This window comes from Phacochoerus africanus, chromosome 6, assembly GCF_016906955.1.
Source record: "Phacochoerus africanus isolate WHEZ1 chromosome 6, ROS_Pafr_v1, whole genome shotgun sequence".
NCBI classification, from domain to species: domain Eukaryota; kingdom Metazoa; phylum Chordata; class Mammalia; order Artiodactyla; family Suidae; genus Phacochoerus; species Phacochoerus africanus.
Genome location: NC_062549.1, coordinates 3,154,569 through 3,170,071, shown reverse-complemented (window position 1 = coordinate 3,170,071; position 15,503 = coordinate 3,154,569). Strand labels below are relative to the sequence as shown.

Here is a 15,503-nt window from a genome sequence, read left to right as displayed (position 1 = left end):
CAGAAACCCCTGCTCAGGCAAAGCCAGGTCCCTGTGCCTGCAGCAAGAAGGTGCTGCGGCTGAGGAAAGATGTGACAGGAAGACGTCCTTACAAAACCAATGCTGGTCTCCCAAAGCAACAGAAACAAAAGCAAAAATAAGCCAATGGGACCTCATCAAACTGACAAGCTTTTGCCCAGCAAAGGAAACCAAAAAGAAAACAAAAAGACAACTTACAGGAAGGGAGAAAATAATTTCAAATGATGCAGCTGACAAAGGCTTAATCTCTAAAATATACAAGCAACTATACAACTCAACAGCAAAAAAGCCAACAACCCAATTGAAAATGGGCAAAAAACCTTAATAGGCATTCCTCCAAGATGTACAGATGGCCAAAAAGCCCATGAAAAAATGCTCAACATCCCTGATTATTAGAGAAATGCAAATCAAAACTACCATGAGCTACCACCTCACACCAGTCAGAATGGCTGTCATTAATAAGTCCATGAACAACAAATGCTGGAGGGGGTGTGGAGAAAAGGGAACCCTCCTGCACTGCTGGTGGGAATGCCAGCTGGTACAGCCACTATGGAGAACAGTATGGGGGTACCTTAGAAAACCATACATAGAACCACCATATGACCCAGCAGTCCCACTCTTGGGCATATATCCAGACAAAACTTTCCTTGAAAAAGACACATGCACCCCTGCATGGTCATTGCAGCTCTATTTACAATAGTCAAGACATGGAAACAACCCAAATGTCCACTGACAGATGACTGGATTAGGAAGATGTGGTGTATATATACATAATGGAATACTACTCAGCCACAAAAAAGAACGAAATAATGCCATCTGCAGCAACATGGATGGAACTAGAGACTCTCACACTGAGTGAAGTAAGTCAGAAAGAGAAAGACAAAAACCATATGATATCACTTATATCTGGAATCTAATACATGGCACAAGTGAACCTTTCCACAGAAAAGAAAATCATGGACTTGGAAAATAGACTTGTGGTTGCCAAGGGGGAGGGGGAAAGAGGGGAATGGACTGGGAACTTGGGGTTGATAGATGCAGACTGTTGCCTTTGGAATGGATAAGCAATGAGATCCTGCTGTGTAGCACTGGGAACTATGTCTGGTCACTTATGATGGAGCATGAGAATGTGAGAAAAAAGAATACATACATGTATGTGTAACTGGGTCACCTTGCGGTACAGTAGAAAATTGACAGAACACTGTAAACCAGCTATATTAAAAAAAAATTTAAAAACATTAAAAAAAAAAAAAAACAGCTGGGCGAGTAAGAAAAGGAATGCATCAAGCTTTGGAAGTCTGGGACTGCAACATCTGAGCACAGGCTCCATCCAGCTCAGGCGAGCAGATAAGGATCGTGCCATCCAGAAAGCAGGACCGGGAGCGCTGACTGAGGGTCAGGCTGTCAGAGATGCGGGAACGGGTCGCGGAGGAGGGAATTCCGTTGAGATTCTGTTGCCAACTCAAAAAGAGAAGGAAGCGTGCCACTCACTGTCAGAAGCTGCTTCGCCCTCTTCGTGGGCCATAAACACCAATTTAGAGGACAGTGACCAGCACCCCTGGGGAAGGGACAGATCATAGTTCGTGTTGTGGACTCGACGGTGTCCCTCCACCCCCCAAATTTACCTGCAGAGGGCCCGACACCCAGTACCTGAGACCATGGCTACCCTCGGAGACACAGCCTTTAAAGCAGTGAAGGTAAAATGAGCCCACGGGCGGGCCCTGATCCAGGATGACCGGTGCCCTTATGAGGAGAGGAGATCAGGACACAGACGCAGGCGATGACCAGGAGGACACAGCGCAGGACGGCCGTCTCCATGCCCAAGAGACAGGCCTCAGGAGGGACCGGGCCGGCCCACACCCTGATCCCAGAGGTCCAGCCTCCAGGACTGGAGACACTAAGTTTCTGCTGTTGAAACCCCCGGGCTGCGGTGGTTTGTTACAGCAGCCCAAGCTGACAGGGGACACTGCCTGGAAAGAGGAGGAGCCACCTCGTGAAGTGTCCGGTTTCACGTGTACGGTGCGTGTCCTCCTGGGCCATGGTCGGAGAGGTTTGAGGGCCAGGGGAGCTGTCTGTCCTCTCTGGTGCTCGGTGAGTCCCTGGAGTACATCTTGAACTCGTTTGAACTGATGGAAAATATTCATAGATTCTAAGTTCCAAATCAACGCCGAGGTGCAACATCTACTGCAGCGCTAATCTGATACGTGGTTATACACACGCGTGATCTTTCAGGAGAACTGCTTCATTCTTAATGTCATCAAATATTTCAATCCTTTTTTTTTCATTGCGATAAATTATATATAAAATAAACGTGGAGGAGTTCCCGTCGTGGCGCAGTGGTTAACGAATCCGACTAGGAACTATGAGGTTGCGGGTTCGGTCCCTGCCCTTGCTCGGTGGGTTAAAGATCCGGCGTTGCCATGAGCTGTGGTGTAGGTTGCAGACGCGGCTCGGATCCTGCATTGCTGTGGCTCTGGTGTAGGCCGGTGGCTACAGCTCCGATTGGACCCCTAGCCTGGGAACCTCCATATGCCGCAGGAGCAGCCCAAGAAATAGCAAAAAGACAAAAAAATAAAATAAAATAAACGTGGAGTTCCCGTCATGGCGCAGCAGAAACGAATCCAACTAGGAACCATGAGGTGGCAGGTTCGATCCCTGACCTCGCTCAGTGGGTTAAGGATCCAGCGTTGCCGTGAGCTGTGGTGTAGGTCGCAGACACGGCTCAGATCCCGAGTTGCTGTGGCGTAGGCCGGCAGCTGTAGATCCGATTCAATCCCTAGCCTGGGAACCTCCATACACCACGGGTGCAGCCCTAAAAAGACCAAGAAAAAGACAAAATAAATGTGCCATTTTCTTCATTTTTAATTGTACCATTCAGGGGCATTCATTACAGTCACAAAACTGTATAAGCATCACCACTGTCTATTTCCAAATTGGTTTCATCACCCCAAACTCTTCACCCATCATCACAGGTGCTTCATTGTTTTACCCCAGAGAAAAGCGAAGGCCAGGGAGTGGTCCAAGGTCACGCCTAGGAAGCCTGAGCCACCTCTCCACTCCTTGTCCTGTTCCCTGTCCGGAAGACCATGCCAAACCCTGAGATCCCGTCCACGTGGCCGACACCACCTTCTCCAGTCGCTTCCAATTTCAGATTCAATACTTTCCTGTAAAAGCCGCACTGCTCCATTTCAGCTTGAATCTCATGCTCCAAAATTCCTCTTTTCTTACTCCGACACATTCCTGACACAGGCAGCTACATTTTAATCATTTCCATCTTCCTTAGCAATAACTAAGTGTTTGCCACCTACGAGCAAGATGACCACTTCCTAGAGGTAACCAGTCAAATTAAAAATTAGGGTCAGATACAGCCCAAAATAAAAGTTCCCTTCATCCACCCCATCCAACATGAGACTCCTACAGAGAAACTATCTTCTTACACCCTCAACAGGTTGCTGACAGCACCCACCCAAAGCTTAAAGATAGGTAGCTCGTTAAGCCGGGACGGAAGGACTGCGTAATACCACATCACGGGGGGAAACACCCACTTTTCAAGTAGGTAAGTTAGGATGCTAGTGTTTATCGAGTGTCTATTCCAGGAAGGATGCTAAGCGGCTGATGCACATTATTTCTGACAAGCCTCCAGCTGCCCAAACGTTATCTTCTTAATCTTAGAGTGGAGAGCAGGCGTAGTGAAGTAAGGGAACTGTCAAAGGTTACGCTTTAATCAGCAGAAGACACCGGAGGCAAATCCAGGTCGGCCTCAAGTATCTAAGGGCGACCGGCTGGGCCCCGGGCCCTGGGCCGCTTTGCCGCAGTGCTTGCACCTGGACAGACGCAAGTAACAAAATACAAAGAAGCGGTAAGGGACCAAAACAGCTGCAGGCATGCGCCCCTGGGGCAAATTACGGACAAGATACAAAAAGACAAACACCCCAACACTTCTGTGGAGCCGGGAGCCAAAGCACCCTGGCACCAGGGAGCGACAAAAGCACCCTGCACACAGCACACCAAAGGCGTGGGCAGACTCCTCGGCCAGCCCTCCAGCCCAAGCCCTAGACCCACCCCTACCCTCCCCCCATACAGGGAAGCAGCTCGCCCTCCCTAGGCCAGCAAGCAAGGGAAAATGCTACTTGGTTTTGCTCCCTCCTGCTGCAGCAGGGGCCCCAGCAAAGCCTTGCCTGAATTTTCTGTCTGGCCTCTTGTCAGTTTCTATTGCTTGGGGAGGCCAAGAACCCTGGTGGGTAGCACAGCGCTGGCAGCCCAATGTTCCTCTCTCTGCAGGGTGCTCCACTCTACACACAGGGCGGCCCAGGCCAGGGACCCCAGCAGCTCATCCAAGGTCCCTCAGCTTCCCCGTGAGTGAGACACACGCATCACCAAAACAGAAAGCGGCCCGTTTTCAGGTTGAGAGCTGTACATGCTGAAACACGGGAAGTCAGTAACAAGGCAACATGCATGACAACAATGACAGTGCACTGAGCGGGTTTGATGTGCCAGGCTCTTTGTATACAGCGTTTGCAGTCCTTACACCAGCACGACCAGGTAGGTCTGACCCTCCTTTCACTGATGAGGCGCAATCCAGAGAAAATAAGCAATTTGATTTCCCAAGCACGAAGCCAGCCCCTGGGAGCCAGACACTGCGGGGCCACGGCGGGGAGGAAAACCACCTCAATTCCAGTTGTCCGGCCTTCATACGGAGACGGCTGTCAACAATATCCACTTGAGAAGAGGAAGGGCGACTTGGGAGGCAAGGAGACGACTAGAATGTGTCCCCATACCCGGGGCCAGAAATGGCAGTCTGCCCCAGAGACTGGCAGGTGGCACTCCGTGGATCAGACGGCGGGCCAGCGACCCCGCCCCACCCCACCGAAAAGCACACACCCTTTAGGCCACGGTGTCCCACGAGACTGAAAGCTTCCAGAAGCTGCAGAGGCCCTTTTGGATACACCGCCCCTCCCACCCCCGCCTCGGGAAGTTCTGCTTCGGTTCACCTAAAAGTTGGAGAATTAGTATTTTCCCGTAACGAGTAAATCCACTAATACATTGGAGATTTTGACACACTGCTAGTTCTCCTTCGCAGCGCTGTGGTCCTTGTGTGGTTTCTCCACTGAGAATGCATTTCATCAGCAGGTGCTTATTTCGCGGCACTGCACAGTATTTATCTCTTCAACACAGAAGTTAAGGAAGGCAAAGGCTTCCCCTGGTTTCTGCTGGGTTTGGCTCAGCCCCTTCTGTCTATTTCTGAACAAACAAAAGGGACTGTATAACTTACAATGGAAACAAATTATAGCCCTTTAGTGAGGCCTCCCACCAGGACTCTAGCATAACAACTCCTGGGCCCAGACTCCTCTCCTCCACCCAGGTGAACCTCAAAACCCCCCAGCGATATCACGCACGCGCCCGCATGAGGCAGGAAGTGGGGGAAGGGATGGAAGGCCAGAAGCTAGATAACGCACACTGCCCTCATCTTATAAAAACCATGGCCTTCACCTCTGGGCAGGGTTCACGCTGCAACTCTTCGTGCTCAGCTCTGAAGCTGAAGGACAGGAGTTCCCCTCACGGCTCAGCAGCTAACAAATCCGACTAGGAACGATGAGGTTGCAGGTTCAATCCCTGGCCTCGCCCAGTGGATTAAGAATCCGGCGTTGCCGTGAGCTTCGGTGGAGATCACAGATGTAGCTCGGATCCCTCGTTGCTGTGGCTGTAACATCGGTCAGCAGGTATGGCTCCGATTTGACCCCTAGCCTGGGAACCTCCATGTGCCACAGCACAGCCCTAAAAAGACAAAAAGACCAAAAAAAGGGAAAAAAAAAGAAGACGCTGAAGAACAGAAACTCAAATCTAAGCCCATGTGTTCCCCACGGTGAGAACAAGACACAACACACAGGACCTCAAGCCCAACCTTGTATGTTTCAGGCTTGGTCCAATTATGGGAGACCTTCAACTATTACAGTCATGTTATTTTACCCATACTCTCTGATACCAAAAGCTAGTAAAAGGATGCATTTTTATTCTTAATTCCATGTTACAATTTACTGAAATTCAAAAAAAAATGTGAAGAACATATATTTTAAAACCCAGGATTATAAAAGATGGCCAGCAAAGTAATTTTTCTTCCTTTCAGGGCCACGGGTATGGCATATAGAAGTTCCCAGGTTAGGAGTCGAATCAGAGCTGGAGATGCTGGCTACACCACAGCCACAGCAACACCAGATCCGAGCCGTGTCTTCGACCTATACCACAACTTACGGCAGAGCCGATCCTTAACCCACTGAGAGGAGCCAGGGATGGAACCCGCATCCTCATAGATACTAGTCAGGTTCTGTTCCACTGAGAAACAACAGGAATGCCCAGAGAAGTATTCAAAAAGTCTAGATTTATGGCAAGTGAAAAAGCACAGGGGTGGGGGACGTAGGGAAGGTGTGGCCGGCCAGCCCTCCACGTCCGGTCAGCCCACTGTGTCCACCCAGCCATTCACATTCAAGGGCTGCCCAGTCTTGGTCCCACTCCCTCAACTCCCTCCCGGGCAAGGTTTTGCATCAACAACCTCAGATCTCATGTCAGCCTCAGCTTCTTTCCAACAAAAACATGACACTAGCGCTCTACCTGTGCCATAACCTACACACCTGTACATGACTCTTCATACGAGTAGCTGAATAACCGACAAGTCTCTGGGCCACAAGTCACACATCTGATGTGGGAACTACTGCTGCCAGGAGCAGGGGCAGTGAAGGATGCAAACCCCTCGGAGGGCGACCAGGGCAGCGACGGTGACTCTGAGCACTAGCTTCCTCACCCAGCAAACGAGGCCATGGCGGGAAAGGAGGGAGGCTGGTTTCCAGAAAGAAGCAAAGGCACAGAAACGACCTCAGTGAAAAACTCCCTAACAGCAACTCCTACTCGTCAGAGCCTGCCTCCCAGCCCACGGAGCCCACCTCCTGCACGGGCCTCCCAGGGGTCCTTGCAAAATGCAGGCTCCTGGGCCCTGGGTCCAGAGGGGCACCCTGGAAGTGGCAGTGGACATCCTGAGTTAACCACTAGCTAAGCGTTATTTTCTTTCGAAATGTATTTCCCCCGAGGGTTAAGCCTTATTAGAACCAAATGACCAAATCCACATCCAGCTGAGTGATTCAGGAGCTGGGGGGGGGGGCGGGGGCGGAGGGAGATCTATCAGCTGCTTGAGTTCCCCACATGGGAGCTGGAGGCAGGTCTCCTGTGCCCAGGGCACAAACAGGGAGCATGAGATGGAAAGAAGTTAAAGGACGTTCCAGCTGGACAGCGAGTGAACACTGACGGAGCCCTGCACGCCGCCCCAGGTCACAGACGGATGAGGACAGACAGAGCCCCGCCCCCAAGAAGCTCCAGGGAGGAGCGGGGCTGACAGGTGGACCACGGGCAGCATCCGAACCGGAGGATGCCGAGGACGCGGCCAGGCAAGGAGCCGAGGGAACCGTTAGGCGGAGAGAACAAATGCAAGGTCCCAGAGATGCCTATGAAACGAGCCTGTGTCCGCGGAGGGCGTCAGGCCACGGCTGGAGCTGATGAAGGACCAGAAGGAGGAGGAGAGTCTGGAGCCGGGTCCCCTGTCATTGGACTGTACTCCCAGAACCCTTAAAGTTCACTTTTATGAGCCCGTTAAGGGTCTCCTGTAATTGCACTCACAACTCAAAAGCCTGTCTACTTCACATGTAAAAACCAAAATGTTTACCAAGAGAACTGGCAATTGTTTTTTCCTATTCTCTTCACAGTATAATTCACTCTCATTCAAAAAGCACCACATCATCTCAGATCAATAGTTTTCAACGAGAGAACGAGGACAAAGCAGAGCAAAGGCGGAACAGGGAGGAGGAGCTATTCCCGTCCAGCCCGTCGAAACCTGGAAGCACGGGCTTGCCAAGGAGAAAGCAAAATAAAAATGGTTCCTGGTACTAAAACAAGACAGAAAATGCCAACTAAGATAGAGAGAAGCCAAAAAAAAAAAAAAAAAGGAATGCTTTTTCTCAATGGGGACTATCTCTGCTTCCTGAAAGCGGACTTGCACTCCAAACCACAAATTCAAATCTTCACCACTGGGTCCATTTAGCTCAGCTGAAACCACACACCCCAGAACCTCCACGCTCCCCTGGATGCGCTCAGTCGTGTGCCGTGGACCTGGAGGAGTGGCCGAACTGACCCCACACCTGGCATCGTGTGCCCTCTCCAAGGCCCCTCCTGCAGTATCTTCTGGGTGGCCACAGATCCTCTGCCACAACTGTCCACTCATTGCACAAATCATTCCTGCAAACCTACAACTATTTTAGATGCTACAAATATTCAGGAAGCAAAGCAGAGCCACTGCTTCCTCAGAAAGCCCTTCTCCCTGGGGAGGACCCAGGGCTCCAGGGATTAAATGCAGGGGTGGGATTAAATACTTGCTGGGGTGGAGAGGGAAAGACTGGCTCCACGAGACTCTTCTCTGCATGACACACAGGGGTCACCAGCAGCTCCTGGGCTCCACGCTCCTCCAAATGCAGCAGAAAAGAGGAAGCCTCCCTCTTGCAGGAAGCCCAGTCCCGCTCCCACACCTTAGCCTCGCTGGCCCTGAGGGGCCTGACCTCCCTCAAGGGGCTTTATCGGAAGAGGAATGAAGAGGGGAGACTGCCCGCCCTGAAGAAAAGTCAGGACACTCCCAGAACACCAAGAGGGTAGGGACGGGGCGGCCACCCGCAGAGACGGCCCCCGAACCGAAGGCGGGAAGGCCGGCTTTGTAAAAGGCGGGTGAGAGATGCTGCTGTCCTGAGGCGGGAACCAGAGCAGGGCCACGTGGGTCAAATGCAGCGAGTGCCTCTGCTAAATTCACACGTGGTGGTCTGAGCTAATCCTCTGTAACGGGAAATGTATTTCTCAAAGTTCCAGCAACAGGTTCAAATTTTCAATTCTGCCAAGGAGATCTACGTAAAATGTTTAACTCAGATGGTCCCGCCACTTTCAGCTTTCGTTCAGGAACAAGGGAAGGAAGCACCTAGGGAGGCGTCTTCACTCCTTCAAGCCCCTTGTACACCATCCAGGCGTGTCGGGGCACGAGGAATGCTTTCTAGTTAGCTACGTATACATCCTCTGGACCAGGCTAAAAGCTAGGCTCTAGGCTGGCTTTGCCCTGAATAACCAGGAGACTTTGGGCGGAGGACTTAATTAACATCTCAAAGCCTCACCAACCTCAGCACAGTGGCCAGGACACTCTCTTCCTCCCAGCAAATGAGAATCAAATGAGGCGAATGACAGGGAAGCAGCCAGAAGACTGTGCAAAGAGTTTCCCATAAAAGAGATACAATTAGTAAGCAGGCACACAGGAAAAATACCCAACCTTGCAAGTTACCAGGAAAATACAAATTGAAACAATAAGGCAACAAGCTCTACATATTGAATTAGCAGCACTGCTGCCAGTGGTATAATTAGAGCCATCCTTTCAGAAGGCAATTTCCAATATGTTTCAACAGTAATAAAAACGTTCAAAATGTTTCACCCTGAAAGCCCTCTCCTGATAAAATCTCTCTCCTGCTCAAGAAGCCAAAGAGCTGAAGATGCTTGCACAGCATTTCCCAGGACAGCAAAACTTGGCCGAAGAAAGAAAGAACACAAATGAAAGAGAAGTACAATCACCTCAATGTGAGAACCAACGTGTGCCACTAGCCGAAGGACACAGGACTTCTTTTCGAGGTGATGAAATGTTTTGAAATTGACTGCGGTGACAGGTGTACATATCTGTGAAGGTTCTAAAAGACTGAAGCACACATTTTAATTGGGTGAATTGTGTGGTCTGCAAATTAAATCTCAATAAAATTGTTTTTTAAAAAGAAAGCATTGGAGTTCCCGTTGTGGCGCAGTGGTTAACGAATCCGACTAGGAACCATGAGGTTGCTAGTTTGATCCCTGCCCTTGCTCAGTGGGTTAACGATCCGGCGTTGCCGTGGGCTGTGGTGTAGGTTGCAGACGTGGCTCAGATCCCGCGTTGCTGTGGCTCTGGCGTAGGCTGGCAGCTACAGCTCCGATTCAACCCCTAGCCTGGGAACCTCCATATGCCAAAGGTGCGGCCCAAGAAATGGCAAAAAGACCAAAAAAAGAAAAGAAAGCACTTATCATTAATGCATCAGCCATAGGAGGATACCAACACATGCCGCTAGGCGACAGAGACCTGCCCTCAGAGAGCCTGCAGCCCCGGGGCGGGGGGGGGGGGGGGAGCCTGCCAACTAAGTAAGTGATGGAGACAGAGTGGGCGAAAGTGCTCGGTGGGCAAGCAGGTGCTGCAGCAGGAACACACCAAGGAAGGAAGGAAAAGGGAGCGGGATGAGGAAGAGGAACCCAGGTGGAAGCACCGCACCTTCTCTATCCACCCATCGCTCCGTTGGGGGTGACCTAGGGTCAGAAGGGCTGCGACGGCCTCTCGCCATCTGAGGTGAGACGGAGTAACTCGAAGATGTCCCCAGGTAAGGATCCAGGACAGAGAGTATCAGGCATGAGGAAAGGACCAGAAGAAGCAAACCAGCTCAAAGGAAGAGGGGCCAGTGAGCAGGTGGGTGCTGGGCCCAGGGAGCAGGAGGGAGGCTCCTCCCAGAGGAGGGCGGGTCGGGTGCGGCCAGCTGCGGGTCACGCGGCCGTCTGCACAGAGAGAGTCCTGGGCTAGGCTTTGCCCGCCGAGCAGCAAGGATGCTATGTAGGTATTTCTATCTAACCCACCAGAAAAAACACATTTTCTACCGAGGCAATTCAAAATATAAAAATTGGGTACAATTCTCATAACGGGCTCATAAAGAGAAGAGAATTTTTTTGGAGGGTGATGACCTTTCAGTTAACTGTCCAACGTTAGGTTCCCCATCATCAAGGCACGTGCAGAGGTTGGTCTCCAAGAACCACTCCTGCCTGAGGGCCAAACCCCCCAAAGGCCCGAGCTGGATCTGCTGGAAACCCTGAGGAGGAATTTAAGCTTTACCGGGGGGCACGGGGAGGGGCCACGGAGGCTGCAAGCGGCAGGGCGCCGTCCTCTGATGCGTGTTTTTAAAAGCTCGCCCAGGCTGCCTGGTGAAGGATGGATGGCAGAGGGAGGCGGGGGGAAGCAGGCAGAGGAATGAGACAGCCGAAGCAGCGGTCCAGGACGCCGACTGTGTTCACGGGCGGGCGCATCTGGCCAGCCTCCAGCTGCAGCAGATGAGACCTGCGGAGGCTGGAAGGTGGGGTAAGGACAGAAGAAGCAAAGACCCTCCCAGGACGCTGGCCTGACAGTTAGGAAACGAAGATGAGAAACAGCTTCGGGGGAAGATGAAAGGACGACTTCTGTTTGGAAAAGTCAGGCTCACCTTAGTTCTGAGCCCAGTGGAATCAGAGTCTGGGGAGAGCTCGGAGCTAGATGTTGACTTGAGGGGCCCTGGCACATAAGCGGCATTTAAAGGCAGGGGGTGTGGAAACATCACAAGTGAAAGAAACCAACACAAAAGGCCACATCATCTGTGATTCCTTTTGTAGGAAATGCCCAGAGCAGGCAAATTTAGAGAGACAGAAAGTCGATTCACACTGGCTTATTAGGGCTGGGGAGTAGTGGGCAAGGGAAGAAGGAACAGAGATAGGGTATAAGGTTCCAGGGTGGTTGGAAATGACCTAACATTATATTATGGTGATGGTTACACAGGCCAGTAAATAGACTAATTTTTTTTTTTTTTTTTTAGGGCCGCGCTAGCAGCACATGGAGGTTCCCAGACTAGGGGTCGAATCGGAGCTACAGCTGCCGGCCTACACCACAGCCACAGCAGCACCAGATCCTTAACCCACTGAGCGAGGCCAGGGATCAAACCTGCAACCTCATGGTTACTAGTCGGATTTGTTTCCACGGAGCCACAACAGGAACTCCTAGACTAATAATTTAAATGGATGAACTATACAGTATTGAGTTATTTCTCAGTAAATTTTCCTTTAAAAAAATACATTTTAGTAAGATACTCAGTTTCCTAAAGGCAAAAGCATGAAAACTGCTTTGGGGGGACAGGCGCTGCATGACAACAGTTGCCTTGGGAGTTTGAGATGCTCAAACATTCAAATGTGCAGCTCAGAGGAGCAGCCAGGAACCCAGGGGCATGAATTTCAGATGAGGCATAGTACTGCTTTACTCCCACATGCCAGCCTAGCCAGCCCTGCACATGCCCCATCTTAGGATGCGGAGACCAAGCCGATGTGCTGGTCGTCCGCTTCCTACACCTGCTCCCACACCCTGCCCCGGAGGAAGGGAAACACTTGGGACCTCAAGCTCTGACAGGCAATCAGGTTCCCGATCTAGGCTCCAAGACCTGGGACTCTGCACTCCTGCAGCTCAACCAGGAACTCACAGCCCGATCCAAGCCTGTCGCTGCAATGACAAGGCAGCAACAGCCACGTTGCCACCAACCTGAGTGCGGGGGACGTGGACTGTCAAGCAGGGAGGAGGCCAGGCAAGTGGCCCCAGGGCACTGGCCGCCTCCCTTCTCCGCTCCTGTTTCTCCCCTCCCCCCCCCCCCCGCCCCCTCCTCCCTCCCTGCAGAAGCTATTGTTAATTACCAGAGATGACACAAGTAACAACATCGGCACATCTTGGAAAAGAAAGTATCCACATCTTCTAGCCCTCGGGGGCCATGTTCTGCTGCTTCCCTGTCAAGAGATGTCCCACTTCTCTGGGAAGCTACCTCAGCCTGAAGAACCAGCACCCGCTGACTACAGAGCTGAAGCCCTGGTCCCCCAGGAGGAGGACCATGTTGGAAAGGCATGTCTTAACTCTGCCTTGCACCAGACACGTTGCCATGAACTTCAGGTCTGTTACCTTTAATCCTGCGACAACGCAGCAGGTCGATGAGAAACCGGAGCCTAAATGGGTTTCCAAGGAAACACCCACAGTCCTCCAGCAAAATACTGGACCACAGTAACAAACACACAAAACCCTTCAGATCCCAACAGACACAAGCCCAAAACCATCTGAAGTGCAAGGTTGACTAACAAAGCACCTAGAGTCTAAAACAGGAACAGAGGATGCTCTGCCATGTCACGGGGCAGAACAAGTCTGATGGCACAGACGCTCTGAAATGGGGTCCATGCCGAACGAGTTCATCCACTGGCCCTGGCACAGCCTCGGAAGGGCTCCCTTTCACCTTCCCTGGTCTTCTCATTGGAGCGTTACCATGAGCTACGTAACATACGTGATGTTTTTATGGCACTTCCCCCAGAGCAGCAGAGCCACTGTGTGGCAAACCTCATCTTCTCCCTAGGGACTTTCGGTTCAAATCCCTAAGACAGCTTAGCTAATTTCTGCCCTCACCCGCTCTTTAAGGAATCTGATGGCAAAACAGCACATCTTTTACTTTCCAGAGGAATGGGCACAAGCAACCACAATTTCATCCTGGAACAGCCAACACAGGACGTTAATCAGGTACGGGCTGGATCTGGCCCCCAGGCGACAGTTTGCCAAACCCTGCTGCAGAAGATCCAAAGCCAAGATGGCTCTTAAATCCGCCAACTAGAAGCAGCATCGATTCAGCAGGGACAGAAGCTGTCCCTCATTCAGCCAGCACTTGGCCTAGCAGGTGCCAGATGCTAATCCAGGTGACTCTCCCATCCTCACCTGGCTTACGGGCTGGGCGGGGAGGAGAAGCAGCCTGGTGCCTCCACATGCAGCCCCCAGAGGGGAAGGCTACAGTTGGAGGGGGGACAAGCTCTGGACAATATGAAAGAAATGGGGGTGGCCCCAGAGGGCAGGCAGCAGGCTAGGAACGCTGCTGTACTTGGGGCACTGGCAGAATTGAGACAGCCAGATCACCAGGGAATCAAGAGTGGAAAAGATGGGCTGGAGAGTTAACTGGAGGCCCCCCAAGCAGCACCCAGGACAGGTTTGCACTCACAACCCACAGAGCTCATCAATCTACCACCAGAAGCCACGGGAGCCAGTACCCAGGTGCCCAGTCAGACCCCGAACCAAGGCTCATAGAAAGTCACTCCAAAGAAAAGCCCATAAACCCTCAAGCTGGCACCCCCATCCTTCAGAGACTGAGGAGGGTCCTGAGAAACTGGGAGCCTTTTCACATGAACAGCTGGTCCCCTAACTCATCCTGTGAGTTCCCGCTTATTGGCACACACTGGAGGCAGTCGTGGTGGAGGAAGGGCAGGAACCCCCGAGACTGGACCGTCTCCACCTGCAAATAACCAGACAGGTTCACACCCAAAGAGAAGGCTATTCCTTTGGTACATAGTTCATTCCAATGCAATGCTGTTCAGAATGCGAACTATCAGCTCCGTGAATGGTACCATGAACTCTCCAGAAAAAAGGTCCCCCAATCAATTAAAACATCCATCTTTAATCACTTCTATCTGGAATCTAATACACGGCACACATGAACCTTTCCATAGAAAAGACTCATGGACATGGAGAACAGACTTGTGGTTGCCAGGGGAGGGAGAGGGACTGGGAACTTGGGGTTGACAGATGCAGACTGTTGCCTTTGGAGTGGATAAGCAATGAGATCCTGCTGTGTAGCCCTGCGAACGACGTCTGGTCACTTGTGGTGGAGGATAAGGTGAGAAAAAGAATGTGTACATGTATGTGGGGCTGGGTCACTTTGCTGTGCGGTAGAAAACTGACAGAAGGCGGAGAACCAGCTATAATGGAAAAAGTAAAAATCATTTAATGCTCTTAATAAAATAAAATATCCACCATTAAAAGAATAGCGAACTACCGCAGAGGTTGTCACATCCTTGTTGGACGAATGAGAAAACGAAGGCCCGGGAAGAGTTTCGTTGCTGATCTGAGGTTACGGTGAGCAGAGGCTGGGGTGACAGGAAAGAACCCATGGTTCCCCCGACTCTGTCCTTTTCTCAAAGACTCCAATTAACCAAAGACCATCACACACAGGCCTCTGTGGAGACAGCGGCGTCTTCAACGGGGTCAAAGGCCCCAAGTTTCTCTCCTCCTAAACCCAGGCCCTTTAGTCACTAGACCGCATGCCCTCAAGTAACGGGCAGCTTCCTTCTCGCGTGGAGCTTCTGCGGCTCGGCTCTGTCACTGCAACGTGAGACGTGCACGACAGGAGAGACAGGAGCCACAGGCCGGGCCCTGGGGCCCGCAGAAGGCCGCCCAGGGGGGTTCCCGGCCGGGGGGCGGGAGGGCAAAGGCCACCCTCGGGAAGAAAATGCGTGTTTGCGAGCACGCAGGGGCGGGGGCTGCCAGGGGAGGACCACGGCTTAGGGCAGGAGTGGCAGGGCGGGAAGGGCGCTGGCATCAGGCAGCTGGTCTCCAAGCGCCTGTGGGACACCGGGCAGCAAATGAACCCTGGGCTCGGGGTGGGGCCTGGGCTGGAAACAAGCGGGGTGTGACTGAAACCCAAACACACGGGCCCCCCAGGAACATGGGAGGACGATGACGAGGGAGGCGAGTGCCCGGAGTCTCCGCAGATGCTTCCCTCCAGGGAGCTGGGACCAGAAGGGACAGCGAGGGGCCAGGG

The 15,503-nt window shown here is 52.0% G+C and overlaps 1 protein-coding gene across 1 annotated transcript in view; it reads right to left on the bottom strand.

The window, feature by feature from the left end:
* Positions 1 to 15,503, bottom strand: part of TRAPPC9 (trafficking protein particle complex subunit 9) — a 468,592-nt gene that overhangs the window by 378,498 nt on the left and 74,591 nt on the right.